The sequence below is a fragment of the Suricata suricatta genome, chromosome 4 (genome assembly GCF_006229205.1).
Source record: "Suricata suricatta isolate VVHF042 chromosome 4, meerkat_22Aug2017_6uvM2_HiC, whole genome shotgun sequence".
NCBI classification, from domain to species: Eukaryota; Metazoa; Chordata; class Mammalia; order Carnivora; family Herpestidae; genus Suricata; species Suricata suricatta.
The window spans coordinates 55,993,270-56,013,601 of record NC_043703.1 but is presented as its reverse complement, the minus strand read 5'-3'; the positions used below and the strand labels follow the sequence as shown (position 1 = coordinate 56,013,601).

Genomic DNA, 20,332 nt, shown 5'->3' with positions numbered 1-20,332 from the left:
GTTTACAAACTGGGGTTCCCAGATCCCAGAGACCTTATTCTGGGGTGTCTGAGAATTCTATGAAAGAATTTTCATATATATTTTCATTATAATGACAAACTAACCACCCCTTCAATTCAACTAAGGAATGTTTTGGATTATTTGTATGATCACAATATTATATGGAAAGATGACAGGATATTTCCTTCATTTCAGCACCTGGGTTTGCTATCAGTTAGAAACATGGGTAGATTAAATATGAAAATGCAGTGTTATGTCAGTTGAGAGCCAAATGATGCCATGGTGTGTGCTGAAGTAAGAATTTGAGTAGATAAACGTGGTGGAAGAATTGAGTTATCACACAGCACATAACAATGTAACTCAATAACATTTTTTAAAATGTTAACTGTTTATTAAAAAAATTCACTTGACTATAGTTAAAATATATTACTTTAGATTCAGGTGTACAATTTAGTGATTTGATAAGTTCATGTATTACACTATGTTCTCTACAAGTGTAGCTACCACTTGTCACCATACAGAACTATTACAATATCATTGATTATATTCCATATCTTATGTGCCTTTATTCCTGTGCCTTATTTATTCCATAACTAGAAGCTTGTATCTCCCACCCCCTTCACCCATTTTCCCCACCCCTCCAGCTCTTCCCCTCTGGCAACTACCAGTTTGTTTTCTGTATTTCTAAGTTTGATTCTTCTTTTTGTTTAATTTTTTTTAGATTTCACATATGAATGAAATCATAAGGTATTTGCCTTTCTCTGACTTATTTCACTTAGCATAACACACTCTAGGTTCATCCATGTTGTTGCCAAAGGCACAATTTCACCCTTTTATGTGGCTGTATAATATTCCTCTCTGTGTGTGTGTGTGTGTGTGTGTGTGTGTGTGTGTGTGTACACATGCCGCATCTTCTTTATCTGTTATTCTATGGATAGACACTTAGGTGGCTCCCATGTTACTGAAAACTATGCTTCAATAAACATGCGATACATGTGTCTTTTCATATTAGTGTTTTCATTTTCTTAGGTAGATACCCAGTAATGGAATTATTGGCTTGTGTGGTATTTCTATATTTAATTTTTGGAGGAATCTCTATACTATTTTTCATGGTGGTTTGTACCCATTTACATTACCACCAACAGTGCATGAGGGTTACTTTGTTTCTATATTTCCACCAACACTTAAATTTTTTGACTATTTTAGCTATGCTGATAGGTGTAAGTTGGTATCTTTTTGTCGTTTTGATTTGCATTTCCCTGAAGAGTGATATTGAGCATCTTTTCATGTGTCTGCTGGCCATTCATATGTCTTCTTTGGAAAAATGTCTATTTAGGTCCTATTTTTAATTGGATTATTATTATTTTGGGGGGATTGAGTTGGATAAGTTCTTCATATATTTTGGATATTACTCCTTATTAGTTACATAATTTGTAAATATCTTCTCCCATTAAGTAGGTTGTCTTAATTTTGTTGATGGTTTCTTTCTCTATGAAAAATCTTTCTATTTTGGCATAGTTCCAATAGTTTAGTTTTGCTTTTATTTCCATTGCTAAAGGTGCGTTCCTAGAAAAATGTCTCTGTGGCTACTATCAAAGAGATTACTGCCTATGTTTTCTTCTCGGAATTTTGTGGTTTTCGGTCTCTCATTTAGGTATTTTTTTTTAAATTTTTAATGTTTTATTTATTTTTGATACAGAGAGAGACAGAGCATGAGAGGGGGAGGGGCAGAGAGAGAAGGAGACACAGAACCGGAAGCAGGCTCCGGCTTTGAGCTAGCTGTCAGCACAGAGCCTGACGCGGGGCTCGAACCCACGAATATGAGATCTGACCTGAGCCAAAGTCGGAGGCTTAACCGACTGAGCCACCCAGGCGCCCCTCATTTAGGTCTTGAATCCACTTTGAGTTCTTGTATATGGTAGAAGAAAGTGGTTCAGCTTTATCCTTTTGTATGTAGCTGTCCAAGTTTCCCAGCACCATTTATTGAAGATGCTGTCTTTCCCCGTAGTATATTCTTACCTCCTTTGTCATAGATTGACAAAGACTGGATGCTTAGCCGACTGAGCCACCCAGGTACCCCAGTGCTAGTTGTCCTTCTAAATCACAGCTTTTCGTTTGTGCCACAGGGTGACCAGGGCTGATGTGGGCCATAGGATCTGGGGCTCACTGATGTGACAGGTTGGCTAGTGTCCATGGTTTCTGTTCTTCTTCAGGTTATTACAGGGGGAGGGGAGTGTGTAAATTGTGTCTGCCAGCCCCTCCCACCTGGAGGGCATTCTGGCAGCTCCCCTCTGTTGGGCAGAGTTCTAAGGCTGTCTCTTTTATATACTAGTTGCTCTTTTAAATCACAGCTTTCTTTTCTGTGCCCCAGCTTGACCAGGGCTGGTGTGGGCTAGTGAACGTGGAGCTCACTGAGCTGGCTATAGCATTCTGACCCTACTCTGATCTGTGGTTTAAAGGTGGAGGAGGAGCATAAATCATGTTGTGCTGTAGTCCCTCTAACCTAGAAAGAATTCACTAAGCTCATTCACCACTTGGCAGAGTTCTAATGCTGGCTTTTTTATATGCTAGTTGCTCTTTTAAACTGAAGCTTTTTTTCTATGCCCAAAGAGAGGAGAAACTGTTCCAGGTCCCTCAGTGTCATCCCTTCCCACTGCAGTTTGCAACATCAGGGCTAGAGGTTCCTTTTGTTACCTTGTCTCTGTCTCTTTTACTGTTCTTTTTGTGTGTAGAAGCTGTTTGGTCAGCCCTCAGTTCTTCAGGAGGAACTGTTCTACACATAGGTGTAATTGGGTGTGTTTCATGAAGGAGGTGAGTGCACAGACTTCCTTCATCACCATCTTGGACTAGAAGTCTCCTAACAAGTTGTTTCTGTCCATACTTTTACAACAGAGATGTCAGAGGAGTCCTTTCCTACTTGGACTTTATCTTGCATCCTGATACATAAATAGAATATGTAGGAGGTGGTAAACTTTTACATAATTTGGGGAATCCAGAAGTAGGAGGTATCTCTACTTTGCTCCCAGGGGTAGAGCCTAATGGAGGTGGAAAAATCCAGATTGATTTTGACTATTGAGTATAGCTGGGAAATGGGGTCAATGACAGTACAATGGGGTCTCCTGAGCTTCAGCCAGACATAGATATGGAGGAGAGTGCTGGAAAACTGAAGGAGCAAAATGATAGAAACAAGGGCACTCTTCCTAGGGACCCACATGTGCTACTAATGACTGAGTCCACAAACACTACTGCAGATAGAGGATTTGAATATCATATAGTTAAATTCCCTGCCCCACCAACCCCCTATCTCCTTTCCTCTCTGCCATGTGCTTTGATAATATCTAAGAACCAAAGAACTTAGGTGCAATCATGGAGAGAAGCAAGGCAAATCCTAAATTAACTCTGAGATTAAGTTTCTATTGTCCTGGTAGATGACAGCTAAAAAGAGAAATTAAATTGAATCATGTAGGGTAGCGGTGCCTGGGTGGCTCAGTCGGTTAAGCCTCTGACTTCAGCTCAGGTCATGATCTCATGTTCGTGGGTTCAAGCCCCACATCAGGTTCTATGCTGACAGCTAGCTCAGAGCCTGGAGCCTCCTTCCGATTCTGCGTCTCCCTGTATCTCTGTCCCTCCCTGCTCATGCTCTTTCTCTGTCTCAAAAATAAATAAAACATTAAAAAAAATAAATTGAGTCATGTAAATAATGGGAAAAAAAGATTTTTACACCTGAATTTATAAAGGTATGTGCCTCGATAGCATTAATTAAGGGCATACTAAATCCAATGAACATGAACAGTAACAGATCATTCCCATTTCTTATTACAGTGATTTGTTTTCAGCAGAACAAGATTATCTATTTCAGTAATAGTGTTAATTGGAATTTTATCAGTTTTGTAGTTTTGGTTTTATAGTTGTTTAAGAGTTGTAAGAATTATACCCAATTTTGTATTTTTATGTATTATCATAATACCACTAATTCACATTATGATTTAATCTACTGGAATATTTTTTTATGTGAAAGGAGTCCATAATTTTTAAATGTGAGAAACACTGTTGTGAAGACAAAGATGGTAAACTTCAAGGAATCTAAGGATATTAAGAAGTAAGATTTTGACATTGTTTTTCCAGTGTTGATCAGAAACTGACCACTATTAACTCTGTAAAACAATTCAAGTTAATTATAGAAGCAATCTTTAGATGGAAATGGTCATCTACTTGTTCCTGATCAGCCTTTGGTAAGTTTGCATTGCGCACTTATTAGGGCTTAAACTGAGAAATACAGAGGGCTAAGGACAAGATGGTGATGGAATGGTAAGAGAAACATTTGTAAGAGGTAGTAATAATAAAACATTGTCAAAAATATCAGAGAAGTAAAAAATAGAGGCCTGTGAAGGATAACTTTGCAGGGGTATGGTCAGTAGTGTTCAATGAGGTCGGGTAAGGTGAGGATAGGAAAACATGTATTAGATTTGGCAGGGGTGAGAAACACATTGGTGATTCTAAATCAGGAGTGTGTTTTTGTGGGACTGCCAAGCACTCTCCTGTCAGTAGGAAAATTGTCTTACAGAAAAAAACAAAAAATAGTTAAAACACCTCTAGCTTATTATCACATCAGCAAGCTCTGATGAGCATTTCCAGGGTATGTGAATCCTCGGGTTGAAATGCAGGGTAATCTCATGCTCTATTCCAGCTAAGTGCGGTTTGTGATTTCTTCTTTCCTGCTGATCATGCTGGTGCACACTTTTTTTCTTCTTCATAATGAAGATGTATTGACTGTGAACTTTCAAAGACGGAGTTTATTTCTTATTTCTTGATATTACTGTTAAATATCTCTCAACAGCTTAAATGCTTGAGATCATTACAGTTTCTGGGCTTTGGCATTAGAGTTTATGGAACACATCTATGGGAATAACTTTGGTTATATGGAATCAGAATAGCACCAATTATTTGCTGAATTAGGATAATAAAAAAACATTAGAGCTGGAAAAATCTTTGAGAGCAGGACAATATAGATATGGAAATCTGTCTTCTACATCATGTTCTGTTTTTTAAAATTTATTTTAGAGAGAGAGAGAGCACAAGCAGGGGAGAGGGACAGAGAGAATCTTAGGCAGGCTCCATACTCAGCGTGGAGCCTGATGCAAGGCTCAATCCCATGAACCTGGGATCATTACCTGAAGTGAAATCAACAGTCAGATGCTCAGCCTGCTGAGCCATCCAGGCGCTTCTATGCTGTGTTCTTCCTAAACATCAAAACATCGATCCTGTTGTTTCCCTGACCACTGACTCCTTAAAGCCACTAAATGAAGTTCAGGGTCTCTTCCTTTTTTATCAATACATCCAATTCAATCCCCAGAACTTACCATTTCAGTTGGTAAGTCCTAAGAGAAGGTCACCCTCCTGTTCCTACAGTTAACACCTCTGTGGCAAGCCACAACTCAGCACTCATCTTACTGGCTTCTGGAATTTTGGCAAAGGGCAGGTCACAAACTATTTGGCACCCAGGACTGCAAAAAAACTGAGTCTGGATGTTGTTGGACATATATCAACTTCCCATCACTCTTCCTATCCTTGAAATCATACTAATAGCACTGGTGTGTGTGCGTGTGTGTGTGTGTGTGTGTGCACATGAGTGACACACACGAGTCCACATGCACATGTGTGTCAGATCCTTATTTGTTACTCAAAATGACCCACCTCCTTGGGGGCAGTATTGAGAAAATCTGAACACTTTCCCCAAACCCTATCTCATTTTAGCTCCTGACCATCTTCTCTCCAGCCCCACTTGCTCATTGGCAAACCTTTTTCCATGGAAAGAAGGAGTTCAGTCTCCTGTATGTCCTTCTAGCCACAAAAGGAGCTCCACAGTTTTGCTCCAACTATTAGGAGCTAAACTGGGAGGGAGAGATGCCACAGGTACAGACAGGGGCAGAGAAGCACTCCAGGCATAGGGAACCCACATGCGAAGATGAGCCCCTATAACATTTGGCTTTGACGACCAGGGGGGCCTGATTTTATGGGTACTTAAAATTAAGTAAGTACTTATAATAAGTACTTCCAGGCTTAACACCTGGAATTTAAAAATCAGTGCTTGAATTTGGGAGAGCTGGAAAGTGTTAGGAAACTGAGTTGAATCCCTTAAAGAGACAGGCCAACAAACAGTCCCTTCGAGATGAGACACAGCTAAGAAGCAACAGTTTAAAAAATGCAAGGGGGTACACAGGAAAGAAGTTTATTTACTAGTCTCAAAGAGTGCAGGAAAAGCAGGGAACTTTTAGGAGACTTCTCCAGGAACAAATAGGCTGCAGGGTGCCATTCCTTACCCTACCCCAGCCTAGACACACAGATACCTACATGAATGACGCAGTGCTACGATTCTTCACCTAGATTGCTAACACCGTGTCCCACCTCCTACACTCTCTTGTGAACTTGCTCCATCCACCCAGGCATCGGCTCAAGGTCTCCTCCCACAGCCTGCACTCTTCTGCAGATCTACCCTTCCAGCCCTGTGACAGCAGTTTTCTAAAGGGGATCCAGTTCCTCTCCTAAAAGAGATCTGCATAAACCTTGTTAACATTATGTGCATCAGCGCTGTGTTCTTCTATCTGCCACCTCTAGTACACCCTGTTAGAGCCTATCCAAAGCAGAGCCACAAACCTGGCAGTGTGCAAACAGCTCTGAAGGGATAGCACCACTCCAAATGACTTGCTCTGGGGAAAGGGGAATATAACTGCACACACCAGTCCCCCAACTGCAGCTCCAGCACTGGGCTAGGGCAGATACCTAGTCTGACTACAGACCCTACCCACCATAAATCTTAGGAAACAACACAGGGAAAGCATTCTGTAGGTCAGTGCTACCGCATGTCTGGTAAATGCCTGGTCTGACTCAACTAAAGCCCAAGGTGACCCCACACTGGCCCTCTAACATCATAGGGCTCAAACGCTGCCCCACAACAGGCAAAGACAGCCACTGCAGATGACTGAGCTGAAGGAAAAAAGTGGCTCAGCCACAGTAGTAGGGCACATAAAACACAAATAGGAGTCACCCCTGAAGCAGCAGATTCTGGTGAACAATAAACATTGCAATACAGAGTACTATAGGACCTCTTCTTCATAAGATCACTGCTTTCAAGAGCAGGAGCTACAGCTGACTTTCCTAATACATAAACACACACACACAGAGTTAGACAAAATGAGACAGAGAATACTTCCCAAATGAAAGAACAAGACAACAGAACAGCAAGCGAGCTAACGGAAACAGATCTAGGTAATATGCCTGATAGAGAATTTAAAGTAATGGTCATAAAGATAATCCCCGGTTTCAGAAAAGAGTGGAGAACCTCAACAGATCATAAACAAAGAGTTAGAAAACATAAATAAGAATCAAGCAGAGATGAAAAACTCAATACCTGAAATTAAAAATAAACTAGAGGGAATAAATAGTAGACTAGAGGAAGCAGAAGAATGGGCCAGTCACACGGAGGATAGAGCAATAGAAAACAACGAAGCTGAACAAGTTGCAAAAAACTGGAGGCTCCTGAGTGGCTCAGTCACTTGAGTGTCTGACTCTCGATTTTGGCTCAGGTCATGATGCCCAGGTGTGGATCGAGCCCTGCCTGCATCAGGCTTTGTACTGAGTGTGGAGCCTCTTTGAGATTCTCCCTCTCTGCCCCTCTACCCAGTATACACACATTCTCACTTGCTCTTTCTTAAAAAAAAAATAAATAAATGAAAATAGACCGGAAATGTAGTAACATCATGAAGTGATGATAATAACTTTCATATTAAAGGGATTCCAGAAGAAGAGAGAAAACAGGGAGCAGATAATTTATTTGAAGAAATAAAAACTGAAAATTTCTTGACTCTGGGAAAGGAAATAGAAATACAGATCCAGGAGGCACAGTGAGTCCCCCAGAAAATCAATCCAAGGAGGTCCATACCAAGATACACAGTAATTAAAATGGAAAAAGTAGTGATAAAGAGAACTTTAAAAGCAGCAAGAAAAAAAGAAAACAGTTACATACAAGGTGGTGGGGGGAAGGGCCACGAGTATGCTCAGGCTTCAGAAGAGGCTCGCCTCCAGTGCCCTCCACTGTGGCAAAATGAAGGTCTGGTTGGATCCCAATGAAACAAATGAAATCGCCCATGCCAGCTCCCGTCAGCAGATCCGGAAACTGATCAAAGAATGGCTGATAATCCGGAAGCCCAAGAATAGACAGTCATGGAAAAACACTTTGGCAGTGTTTGGCAGATGGTCTATTTAGTTTCTTCATCTTTCAGGATTTTTAGAATTTTAGCAATATTTGGTTCATTCTTAATTGTAAAAAACAGCCCTAGTGAAGAATACTTCTAACCACAGTCCCCAATTAATTTGTATATTTATTTTGAGAGAGAGCATGCACACAAGCAGGGAAGGGGCAAAGAGAGAGGGAGACAGAAATTCCAAGCAGGCTCCATGCTGTCAGCACACAGCCAGACAAGGGGCTTGATCATGATCTGAGATCATGATCTGAACCAAAATCAAAGTAATCTGAAAATTAACAAACTGAGTCACCCAGGCACCTTTCAGTCAATTTGAAACAGCCTTCTTATACACTAAATTGGGAGTTTCTTTTCCTGATTTTCTCTTTCACTTTTTATAGCCCAGTACAGAGATCCAGTATTGGTGGGGGTCTTTTATTGTTGTTCTCTTGATCATATATAGACAATATAGCCCTCCCTCAAGATTTCTGGACTTCCACTAAAATCCCCCAGGTTTCCACATTAATTTCATCCTTCCTCATCTGCCACACTTCTCTCCATCTCTAAACCAGCAGCTTATCTTTATGACCAGAGTGTTTCCCTTTGCAGGTCTGTCAATCCCCATGCTTTGTAATGAAAGCTCTTAACAGATAGCTAAGAGCTTTTTGGTACATCAATGACAGAGATGATAATAGGATGCCGACTGCCTGCTCACTCACTGGTCTTCAGTCTCTGCATCACTTGTAAGCCTAATTTGCTAAAGCAATAGTAAAAGAAAATACACTGACAAAGTTCCAATACAACATTTTCATTTATTTTCTGAGAATTTTCCAAATGTTGTCAAAGTGCTAACCCTATGTTGCCACATAGTTGGTAGTCAATAAATCACACCGGAATCAAATAGGAAGTGGGACCACATATACAGTGTTCATGGGATATTTTATATGAATCTTTGACTCTCTCTAACACTCTTAGATATTTAATCAAAAATTAAAAATAGAAACTTTAGTACTTTAAGCAGCCTTCAAACATTCTTCAATTTATCTATTTAACTTTTGACTAACATTATTTTGGTGAACATTAAAACTGTGATACAGATTGTGTAATTAAAGCAAAAGCAATCACTTTAAAAGTAGCCTCAGTTGGGAGGAATTAGTCTGCTAAGCAAAATACTTGCTTAGTTGCAGAGTAGAAATCTTTCATTATAGTTTGCTCAGATGTCTGTGATTCAGAGACTTGGTTATTTTCTAAGGAAATGGTAAAGGAAAATCACCTTAGTCTTCACATGATTTCTTTTTATTCCTATGGTCCCACATACAGTGGATGTACATGTTATCCAGGTATTAGCCATTAGAACAAACAGAAGATTGCATATGCCCAAAATTATCCCTTGAAAATCCGATGGCTCCCTAGTGAAGAGGTTAAAAGACACCTGTTACTGGAGGAAGGAGTTTAAAAAAGACTTTCAACAACCTTTTTCACAACCTAGGGATCCTTGCAGTCTAAAGCAGAAGCAACATTTTAAAATCAATGTCACTTTAAAGAACTGAAAATCAAGGCAATAAACCTTTTGGCGTCGTAAATGGTTATTTTAATTTCTTGAATCTTTTATCCCCTTTGCTGAGCAGGTGTTGTTAAATCCACATACATTATAGGTACATATAATGCAATTCTACTATAGATTCTTTTTCTTAGATTTTTTTTATGCTTTTATTGTATTATTGAGACAGAAGCGGAGCATGAGTAGGGGAGGGGCAGAGAGAGAGGGAGACAGAATCTGAAGCAGGCTCCAGGCTCTGAGCTGTCAGCACAGAGCCTGATGTGGTGCTTGAACCCACAAACTGTGAGATCATGACCTGACCCAGTCAGATGCTTAACCAACTGAGCCACCCAGGTGCCCCTACTATAGATTCTTTAAAAGACTTGTGAGTATAACTATATGCAATACTAATAACTTTATTATTTATTTAAACTTCTACAAAATTGCATAATGAAAAATCATAGAAAAGTTTATAAACTGTAAATGAATTGCAAGTCTGGGATCTGTAGAATCATGGCATTTTATTTTATACTTGATTGATTTATTAAAGGTCCAACTTTCAAAAAGAATATAGCATTCCTTTTCAGAAGCAGTCAGTGGGAACACTAATGGGAGCACCAAAGGCACTTAAACAAATATTAATCAGCAATTGACTGATTTATGCAAACAATATTTAAAAGCATCAAGAGTCATACTTTAGCAGAAATGTTCCATATTCTGCATTTGTAACGTGTGGCATTACCAAGACTAGTGAAGCTACTAATGTTCTCAAAATTTTGTAACTTCTCTATACAACAAAGATTCTGGGATATATAATTCCTTCTGTGATGTGGCTATTTACGTGTTTCTTGTGTATACAAATGGCAACCCCACTGAAATCTGCCTAGAGTTCTGAACAAGAAAAGCTTCCAAAAAAGACACTTTTAATATTACAATTGTTTGGTTTGAGGAAATAAAGGTAACAGAAACCTTGACTGCTGTATTTTTTTAAGTAGTTTATTGTCAAATTAGTTTCCATACAACACCCAGTGCTCTTCTCCACAAGTGCCCTCCTCCATCACCACCACCTCTGTTCCCCCCTCCCCCTTCAACCCTCAGTTCCTTTTCAGTATTCAATAGTCTCTCAAATTTTGTGTCCCTCTCTCTCCCCAACTCTCTTTCCCTCTTCCCCTCCCCCTGGTCCTCCATTAGATTTCTCCTGTTCTCCTGTTAGACCTATGAGTGCAAACATATGGTATCTGTCCTTCTCTGCCTGACTTATTTCGCTTAGCATGACACCCTCAAGCTACCATTACTATATTTTCCGGTTAAGTGAGATGTTTTTAGACTTTATTCACCAGGATTCGCAATATTAATACCGAAGTAGAGAAAATCATTAAATGGAATATTTTTTTCCATTAATTTTTCTAGAAATATATATATAAATCTAATAGGGAAACACGTATCCTAAATGCATTACTTTCCTTTTTGGTTTGGTGAGAAAATACTACAGTACAATAGTATTAACAGCATTTTTCCTTTGAAGATGCAATATATTATAGAAGGTGGAGGTCATTCTGAAATGATGTTAAAATTCAATTCTCATCACACTGATATGAGTATGTAGATTATTGGGTTAACTATGTACTGACCCCCTGCAATATATATTTTTAAAAATAGATACTTGATAACTTCTTATTTTCTTGGGGTTTGATGCTTCAAGGAAGAGGTATCTTAGAAATTTGATAAATCAAAAGTTTTGATTAATTGTGATCTAGTATTAGAAAAATATCTATTGTTTTCTTTAAAATAAAACAGACTTAAAAGGGAATCACATTCAATCAATCAGAATAATTGATACCACTGGAATGCTTAAGAGTTTCTCACAGTAAGATCAGCCCTACTATGAAAACCTTGGTTCCTTTTTTTCCCCCTGAATCACTGAATTCTCATAATGATTTATTTATTTTGGGCATACTAACAAGCATTTTGCTAGATACTATATTTACACTTAGAATTTTTAAACTATAATATTATAATCTCTGATTATAAGATTGATAGGAAAAAGAAAATTTCCAATTAAAAAAAAAAAGAAACTTGTGGAAACCTGAACCCATAAAAAGGCTATAATAAAGCACATGAAGTAATTTCTCAGAGCATAGCAACATTTTTCTAGATATGTCTTGTGAGGCAAGGGAAACAAAAGCAAAAATAAACTATTGGGAGTACATCAAAGTAAAAAGCTTTTATACACCAAAAAAAAAAACAAACAAACTAAAAGGCAACCTATGGAATAGGAGAAGCTATTTGCAAATAACATCCCATAAAATGTTAGTATCCAGAATACATGAAGACCTTATACAAGTCAACCGAAAGTGTCTGAACAGACACTTCTTTCTGCTTCATGTATGTACACACACACACACACACACACACTCACACAATGGAGTATTACTCGGCAACCAAGAATGAAATCTTACCATTTGCCACTATGTGGATGGAACTAGAGGGTGTTATGCTAAGCAAAACTAGTCAGAGAAAGACAAATATCAAATGACTTCACTCATATGAGGACTTAAGACACAAAACAGATGAACATAAGGGAAGGGAAACGTAAATAATATAAAACAGGGAGGGGGACAAAACATAAGAGACTCAGATATGGGGAACAAGCAGAGGGTTACTGGCGGGATTGTGGGAGGGGAGATGTGCTAAATGTGTAAGGGACATTAAGGAATCTACTTCTGTCATCACTGTTGCATTATATGCTAACTAACTTGGATATTTAATGAATGAATGAATGAATAAAAGGGATTGCATTAAATCTGTAGAATGTTTTAGGTAGTCTGGATATTTTAACAAGATTAATTCTTTCAACCTAAGAGCATGGAATAATTTTCCTCTTGTTTGTGTCATCTTTAGTTTCTTTCATCAGTGTTTTATAGTTTTCAGAGCACAAGTCTTTTGCTTTTTTGGTTAAATTCAGTAGTTATTTTATTCTTTTTGAAGTAATCGTTAATAGGGATGTTTTCTTAATTTCTTTCTACTTCATTATAAGTATATAGAAATGCAACAGATTTCTGTATTCTGACTTTGTATCCTGGGATCTTACTAAATTTATTTATCAGTTATAGCAGGTCTGGGTGGAATCTTTAGGATATTGTACATAGTTTCATGTCATCTGTATAGTCAAAGTTTCATTTCTTCTTTACCCATTTGGATACCTTTTATTTGCTTTTCTTGTCTGACTGCTGTGGCTATAACTTCCATTGCTATGTTACACAAATAAAAGTAGTAAGAGTAGACATCCTTGTCTTGTTCCTGATTATATGGGGAAGCTCTCAGTTTTTCACCATTGAGTATGATGTTTGCTGTGAAGTATATATGGCCTATAGTATGTTGAGGTATGTTCCCTCTAAATTTACTCTGTTGAGAGTTTTTATCATGAATGGATATTGTACTTTGTCAAATGCTTTCTCTGCATGTTGAAATCTTCATACAGTTATTATCCTTTATCTTGTTGGTGTTATGTATCACATTGACTAATTTGTGAATATTAAACCACTCTTGCATGCCAGGAATAAATACCACTTGATCATGGTGAATCATTTTTTTAAATGTATTGTTGACTTTGGTTTGGTAATATTCTGTTGAGGATTTTTGTATCCATGTTTATCAAAGATACTGGCCTGTAGTTCTCTCTCTCTCTCTCTCTCTCTCTCTCTCTCTCTCTCTCTCTCTTTTTGCCTTTATCTGGTTTTATTAGCAGGGTAATGCTAGCCTTATGGAATGAATTTAGAGGATTTCTTTCTTCTTTTATTTTTGGAATAGTTTGAGGAGAAGAGGTATTAAATCTTTAAATGTTTGGTAGAATTTACCTGTTAAGTCTGGTCCTGCACTTTTGCTTCTTGGTTGTTTTGCTTTACTAATTCAATATAACTACTGGTCATTGGTCTATCAATGTTCTATTTATTCTGATTAGTTTTTGGAAGTTAAAGGTTTCTAGGAATTTATCCCTTTCTTCCTGGTTGTCCAATTTGTTTGCATATAATTTTTATAACATTCTCTTATAATCATCTGGATTTTTGTGGTTTCAATTGTTGTTTTTTATCCTCTATCATTCTGATTTTGTTTGAGTCCACTTTTCTATGAGTCTGACTAGCTTATCAATTTTGTCTGTCATTTCAAAGAATCAGCTCCTGGTTTCATTGGTCTGTTCTATTGTTTTTTAATCTCTGTTTCATTTATTTCTGCTCTAATCTTTATTATTACCTTCCTTCTTCTGGTTTTAGATTTTTTTCTTTCTCTAGCTCCTTTAGGTATAAGGTTAGGTTTTTTGAGACTTTTTTCTTGCTTCTTGACGTAGACCAGTATTGCTATAAACTTCCCTCTTAGAACAGAGTTTGCTGCAGCCCAGAGATTTGGGACAGTTGTGTTTTCATTTTCATTTGCCTCCATGTATTTTTGGATATGCTCTTTGGTTTACTGGTTGACCCATTCATTGTTTAGTAGCATGTTATTTAACCTCCATATATTTGTGTTCTTTCCAGATTTTTTTTCTTGTGTTGATTTCTGGTTTCCTAGCATTGTGTCAGAAGCAATGCCTGGTATGACTTCAATCTTTTTTAGATTATTGACACTTGTTTTGTAGCCCACTATGTGATCTATTCTGGAAAATGTTCCATATGCACGTCAAAAGAATGTATATTGGGCTGTTTTAGGATGGAATGTTCTGAATATACCTGTGAGATCCGTCTGGTATAATGTGTCATTCAAAGCCACTGTTTCCTTGATTTTCCATTTGGATGATCAGTCCATTGATATAAATGGAGTGTTAATGTCCCATACTATTACTGTATTACTATCAATTACTTCCTTTATGTTTGTTATTAGATGTTTTATGTATTTGGATGCTCCTATATTGATTGCATAAGTATTTACAACTGTTGTATCTTGTTGGGTTGTTCCCTTTTTGATTATATAGTGTCCTTCTTTGTCTCTGTTTTAAAGTCTGTTTTGTCTGATAGATGTATTCCTACCTTGACTTCCTTTTCATCCTCATTTGCATTGTAAATGCTTTTAGATCCTTTCGCTTTCAATCTGCATGTGTCTTAGTCTGAAATGAGTCTCCTGTAGGCAGCATATAGATGGGTCTTGCTTTTTGGTCCATCACCCTATTTTTTTAAATTATAACACTTAGTTCACTTATAATCAAAGTAATCATTGATAAATATGTACTTATTTTCCAGTTTGTTACTTGTTTTTGTTATTTGTTTCTGTTACTCATTTTTGTTATGGTTGTCTTTGTAGCTGTCTATTTCTTTTTTCTCTTGCTTTAAGCTCTCATGATTTACAGGCTTTCTTTGGTGACATATTTGATTTCTTTTCTCTTTTTTTCCATATCTAATACTGGTTCTTGATTTGTGGCTATTTTAGGTTTAGATACATATAGCATATATGTACATGCATAGGAGTCTCTTATTTGAGGTTGAACCTGTTTTTACACCTCTGCCTACCCCCCCCACCCACATTTAGGTATATTGCGTTATACTTTATATCCTTTCATTTTGTGAATGCTTAACTGATTTTTATAGATATACTTAATTTTACTACTTTCGGCTTCATATTTTTCTTTACTCCTACTTATGACCTTTCCTTTGTACTCATCCTCCTTTAGTATTTCTGGTAGGGCAGGTTTAGTAGTCATGAATTCCTCTAACTTTTGTCTAGAAAACCTTTCTTCCTCTTTCCTTCCAGTGTGAATAGCAGCTTTGCTGGATAGAGTGTTTCTGGATGCAGATTTTTCCCTTTCAGTATTTTCTATTATGCTACTCCCTTCTTAATGGATTATTAAGTTTCTGATGAAAAATCAGCTGAAAGCCTTTTTTTTTCAGCAGATAAAGAGATTTGTTTTATTGAAGAACTGATCTATGTTGTTGCTGAAGCCACTATGTACAGACAACAGAGAGGGGATTTTGTTTCTTGGTCCTCCTTGGACAGAGTCTTGATGACTTCCTCCTTCTTGGCCTGGAGCTGCTGTTTACTATACTTGCGTGCTTCCTTGGTCTTAGCTCTGCGGGCCTCAGCCTGGTCAGCCAGCAGCTTCTCACAAACCTTGTCTGCCTTCAGCTTGTGGATGTGTTCCATGAGAATCCGCTTGATTTTGAAGACGTTACCCTTCACTATCAGGTACAGGCTGTGATTCCTGTGGCAGTCAATTTTCTTAGATTCACAGTATCTTCTGAGCAGCCGGTTCAGAATGCTCATCCTCTTCATCCAGGTTACTTTCTCAGGCATCCGAGCATTGGCAGTAACTTTTCTCTTACCAATGCCCATATGCCTGCCCTTCTCCACTTAAGGAGAAATACAAATCATGAACAACATATAAAGAAATGTTAAACTCTGTAGTAACTATTAATCCTTTTCATTAAATTTTTTATTTCTTTTTTTCAGGTACAGGTACAATTGTATTTTGGGCAAGGGCATATAAATATATAGTTGCTTTGAGCATAGAAATATGAATGAAATGATGTACATCGCTTGCAGAAGGAAGTGCAATAGTAGGAACCAAAACAAAGAGGTAGTGGTCACATGACATAGGGCTATGGGCCATTGCAATGCCTTTGTTTTTATTTCCTATGAAGGAAATGGGAAGCCATTGGAAGGTTTGCGCTAAGGAGTAGCTTGACCTAAAACACGTTTGACAGCATTATTCTATCTACTGTGTTGAGAAAAGATTATAAGGAGTAACGAAAGAAGTGGGGAAAGTAGTAGGGAGGCTACTGTATTAATTCAGGTAAAAGATGATGATGGACTGGACCAAGGTGGTGAGAAGTGGGTGGACTCATTGATATTAGAATATGGACATACACTGCAGTTAAGTGGTAATGTTTGGGGGCTTGGAGCCATCATTGTAAGTGGGTTGTACTGAACTCCTAAGTTCTGCCCATTATGCTAGAAACTGGGGACACTGGAAAATTATCATTTAGGGTGAGAAAGAATCTCAGTAGATATACTTATGAATTTAATTTCTATTTCATGATAACACACTTTCAAAATAAAATTTTTCAGAATAAAATTCATTCAGTACTATGAATACAAACAAAAATCACTGACTCAGAAAAGGAAAATAAATTACAATGTGAAATAGGAATGTAATATTTGTGCAATAAATTAGGGTTGGAGTTACTTAGGTGATTCTTTGCTTTGAGTTTCTGGGTTTTTTTTTAAAGATTTTTTGAATACAGTTGATATACAATGTTACATTAGTTTCAAATGTACAACATAGTGATTCGACAAGTTTATACATTATGCTGTGCTCACCACAGCTGTGCCTGTGTCTGTCACCTGCAACACTATTATATAATCATTGACTAGATTCCTTATGCTGAGCCTTATATTTCTGTGACTTATTTAATCTATAACTGGATGACTGTATCTTCCTTTTAACCCATGTTGCCCACCTCCACATCCCTCTCCTCTCTCTCTTCTTTGGCAACCATCAGTTTGCTCTTAGGTCTGATTGTTTTTGTTCTTTTTTTTTTTTTTTTAAGATTCCACATATTTATGGTATTATCTTTCTCAGGCTGATTTATTTCACTTTGCATTATATTCTCTATGTTCATCGATGCTGCAAATGGTGAGATCTCATCCTATTTAGGGCTATGTAGTAGTCCATTGTGGTGTGTGTGTGTGTGTATCACATCTTTCTTTTTTTTTCTTTTATAGTTTATTGTCAAGTTGGTTTCCATATAACACCCAGTGTTCATCCCAACAAGTGCTCTCCTTCATGCCCATCATGTCTTTCCCCCTCTTCCCCACCCCCATCAAGCCTCAGTTTGTACTCCGTATTTGAGTCTCTTATGGTTTGTCTCCTTCCCTCTCTTTAACTATTTACTCTACCCCCCCAATAGTCCTCTGTTAAATTTTCCCTGTTTCACATATGAGTGAAACATATGGTATCTGACCTTCTCTGCCTGACTTATTTCACTTAGCATAACATCCTCGAGTTCCATCCATGTTGCTACAAATGACCAGATTTCATTCTTTCTCATTGCCATGTAGTATTTCATTATATAAATAACCACACCTTCTTGATCCATTCATCAGGTGATGGACATTTAGGCTCTTTCCATGATTTGGCTATTGTTGAAAGTGCCACTATGAACATTGGGGTACATGTGCCCCTATTCATTAGCACTTCTGTACCCATTGGGTAGATCTCCATCAGTGCTATTGCTGGGTCATACTGGAGTTTTATTGTTAATTTTTTGAGGATCCTCCACACTGTTTTCTGGAGCAACTGCATCAGTTTACATTATCATTAATAATAATACCCATTTCTCTACATCCTCACTAGCATCTATAGTCTTGTATTTTGTTCATTTTAGCCACTCTGACTGGTGTGAGGTGGTTTCTCAGTGTGGTTTTGATTTGTATTTCCCTGATCGTGAGTGACACTGAGCATTGTTTCATGTGTCTGTTGGCCATCTGGATGTCCTCTTTGAAGAAATGTCTGTTCATGTCTTTTGCCCATCTTTCCATTGGATTATTTGTCTTTCAGGTGTGGAGTTTGTTGAGTTCCTAATAGATTTTTGGTAGTAGCCCTTTATCCAATATGTTATTTGCAATTATCCTTTCCCCTTCTATAAATTGCCTATTAGTTTTCTTGACTATTTCCTTTCAAGTGCAGAAGTGTTTTATCTTGATGAGGTCCCAATAGTTCATTTTTGCTCTTGATTCTCTTGCCATTGGAGATGTGTCGAGTAAGTAATTGCTGTGGTGGAGGGCAGGGATACTGTTTCCTGCTCTCTCCTCTAGGGTTTTGATGATTTCCTGTCTCTCATTGAGGTCCTTCATCCATTTTGAGTTTATTTTTGTGTATGGTGTAAGAAAGTGGTCTAGTTTCATTCTTCTGCATGTTGCTATCTAGTTCTCCCAGCACCAACTGTTAAAGAGGCTGTCTCTTTTCCATTGGATACTCTTTCCTGCTTTGTTAAAGGTTAATTGGCCATACATTTGTGGGTCCAATTCTTGGTTCTCTATTCTATTCCACTGGTCTATATGTCTGTTTTTGTGCCAATACCATATTTTCTTGATGATAACCGCTTTGTAGTAGAGGCTAAAGTCTGGGATGGTTATGCTTCCCTTTTTGGTTTTTTTCTTCGATATTACTTTGGCTCTTCTGGGACTTTTGTGGTTCCATATGAATTTTAGGATAGTTTGTTCTAGCTTTGTGAGGAAAGTTGGTGCAATTTTGATTGGGATTGCATTGAATGTGTAGATTGCTTTGGGAAATAATGACATTTTAACAATTTTTATTCCTCCCGATCCATGAGCATGGGATGTTTTTCCATTTCTTTGTGTCTTCTTCAATTTCCTTCATAAGTTTTCTATAGTTCTCAGCATACAGATCTTTTACATCTTTGGTTAGGTTTACTCCTAGATATTTTATGTTTTTTTGTGCAGTTGTGAATGGGATCAATTTCTTGATTTCTCTTTCTGTTGCATCATATATTGGTGTATAAAAATGCCACCAATTTCTGTACGTTGATTTTGTACCCAGCGACTTTGCTGAATTCATGGATGAGTTCTTGTAGGCTTCTGGTAGAGGTGGTAGGGTTTTCCATGTAGAGGATCATGTCATCTGCGAAAAGTGAAAGTTTGATTTCAGCTTGCCAATTCTGATACCTCTTATTTCCTTTTGTTGTCTGATTGCTGATGCTAGGACTTCTAGCACTATGTTAAACAGCAGTGGTGAGAATGGACACCCCTGTTTGTTCCAGATCTCAGGGGGAAAGCTCTCAGATTTTCTCCATTGAGGATATCAGCTGTGGGCTTTTCATAAACTGCCTTTATAATGTTTAAGTAAGTTTCTTCTATCCCAAATTTCTTGAAGGTTTTTATAAAGAAAGAATGCTGTATTTTGTTGATGGTTTTTCTGCAACTATCAACAGGATAAGAAAGGTTTTTATGTTTTCTTTTGCTAATGTGATGTATCACATTCATGGATTTGAGAAAATTGAACCAGCCCTATAGCCCAGGAGTGAATCCCACTTGATCATGGTGGATAATTCTTTTTATATGCTGTTGAATTCTATTTGCAAGTATCTTGTTGAGGAGTTTTGCATCTATATTCATATTCTTCAAGGATATTGGCCTGTAGTTTTGTGGGTTTTTTTTTTTTTTTTTTTTTGCTGGGTCTCTGTCTGGATTGGGAATCAGAGTGATGCTGGCTTGATAAAATGATTCTGCAAGTTTTCCTTCCATTTCCATTTTTTGGAATAGCTTGAGAAGAATGGGTATTAACTCTGATTGATTGTCTGGTAGCAAAGGCTCTTTTTTGTTGGGAGATTTTTGATAACTGACTCAATTTCTTCACTAGTTATGGGTCTGTTCAGATTTTCTCTCTTCCTGCTTGTATTTTGGTAGTGTGTGTGTGTTTAGGAATTTGTCCATTTCTTCCAAGTTGTCCCATTTGTTGGCATATAATGTTTAATAATATTCCCTGACAATTGCTTGTATTTCTGAGAGATTAGTTGTAACAAATCCATTTTCATTCGTGATTTTATTT

General features: G+C 37.7%; 1 pseudogene; it reads right to left on the bottom strand.

The window, feature by feature from the left end:
• Positions 1–15,687: 15,687 nt before the first annotated feature.
• LOC115290582 overlaps positions 15,688–20,332 on the bottom strand; it is a 9,224-nt pseudogene continuing 4,579 nt past the window's right edge.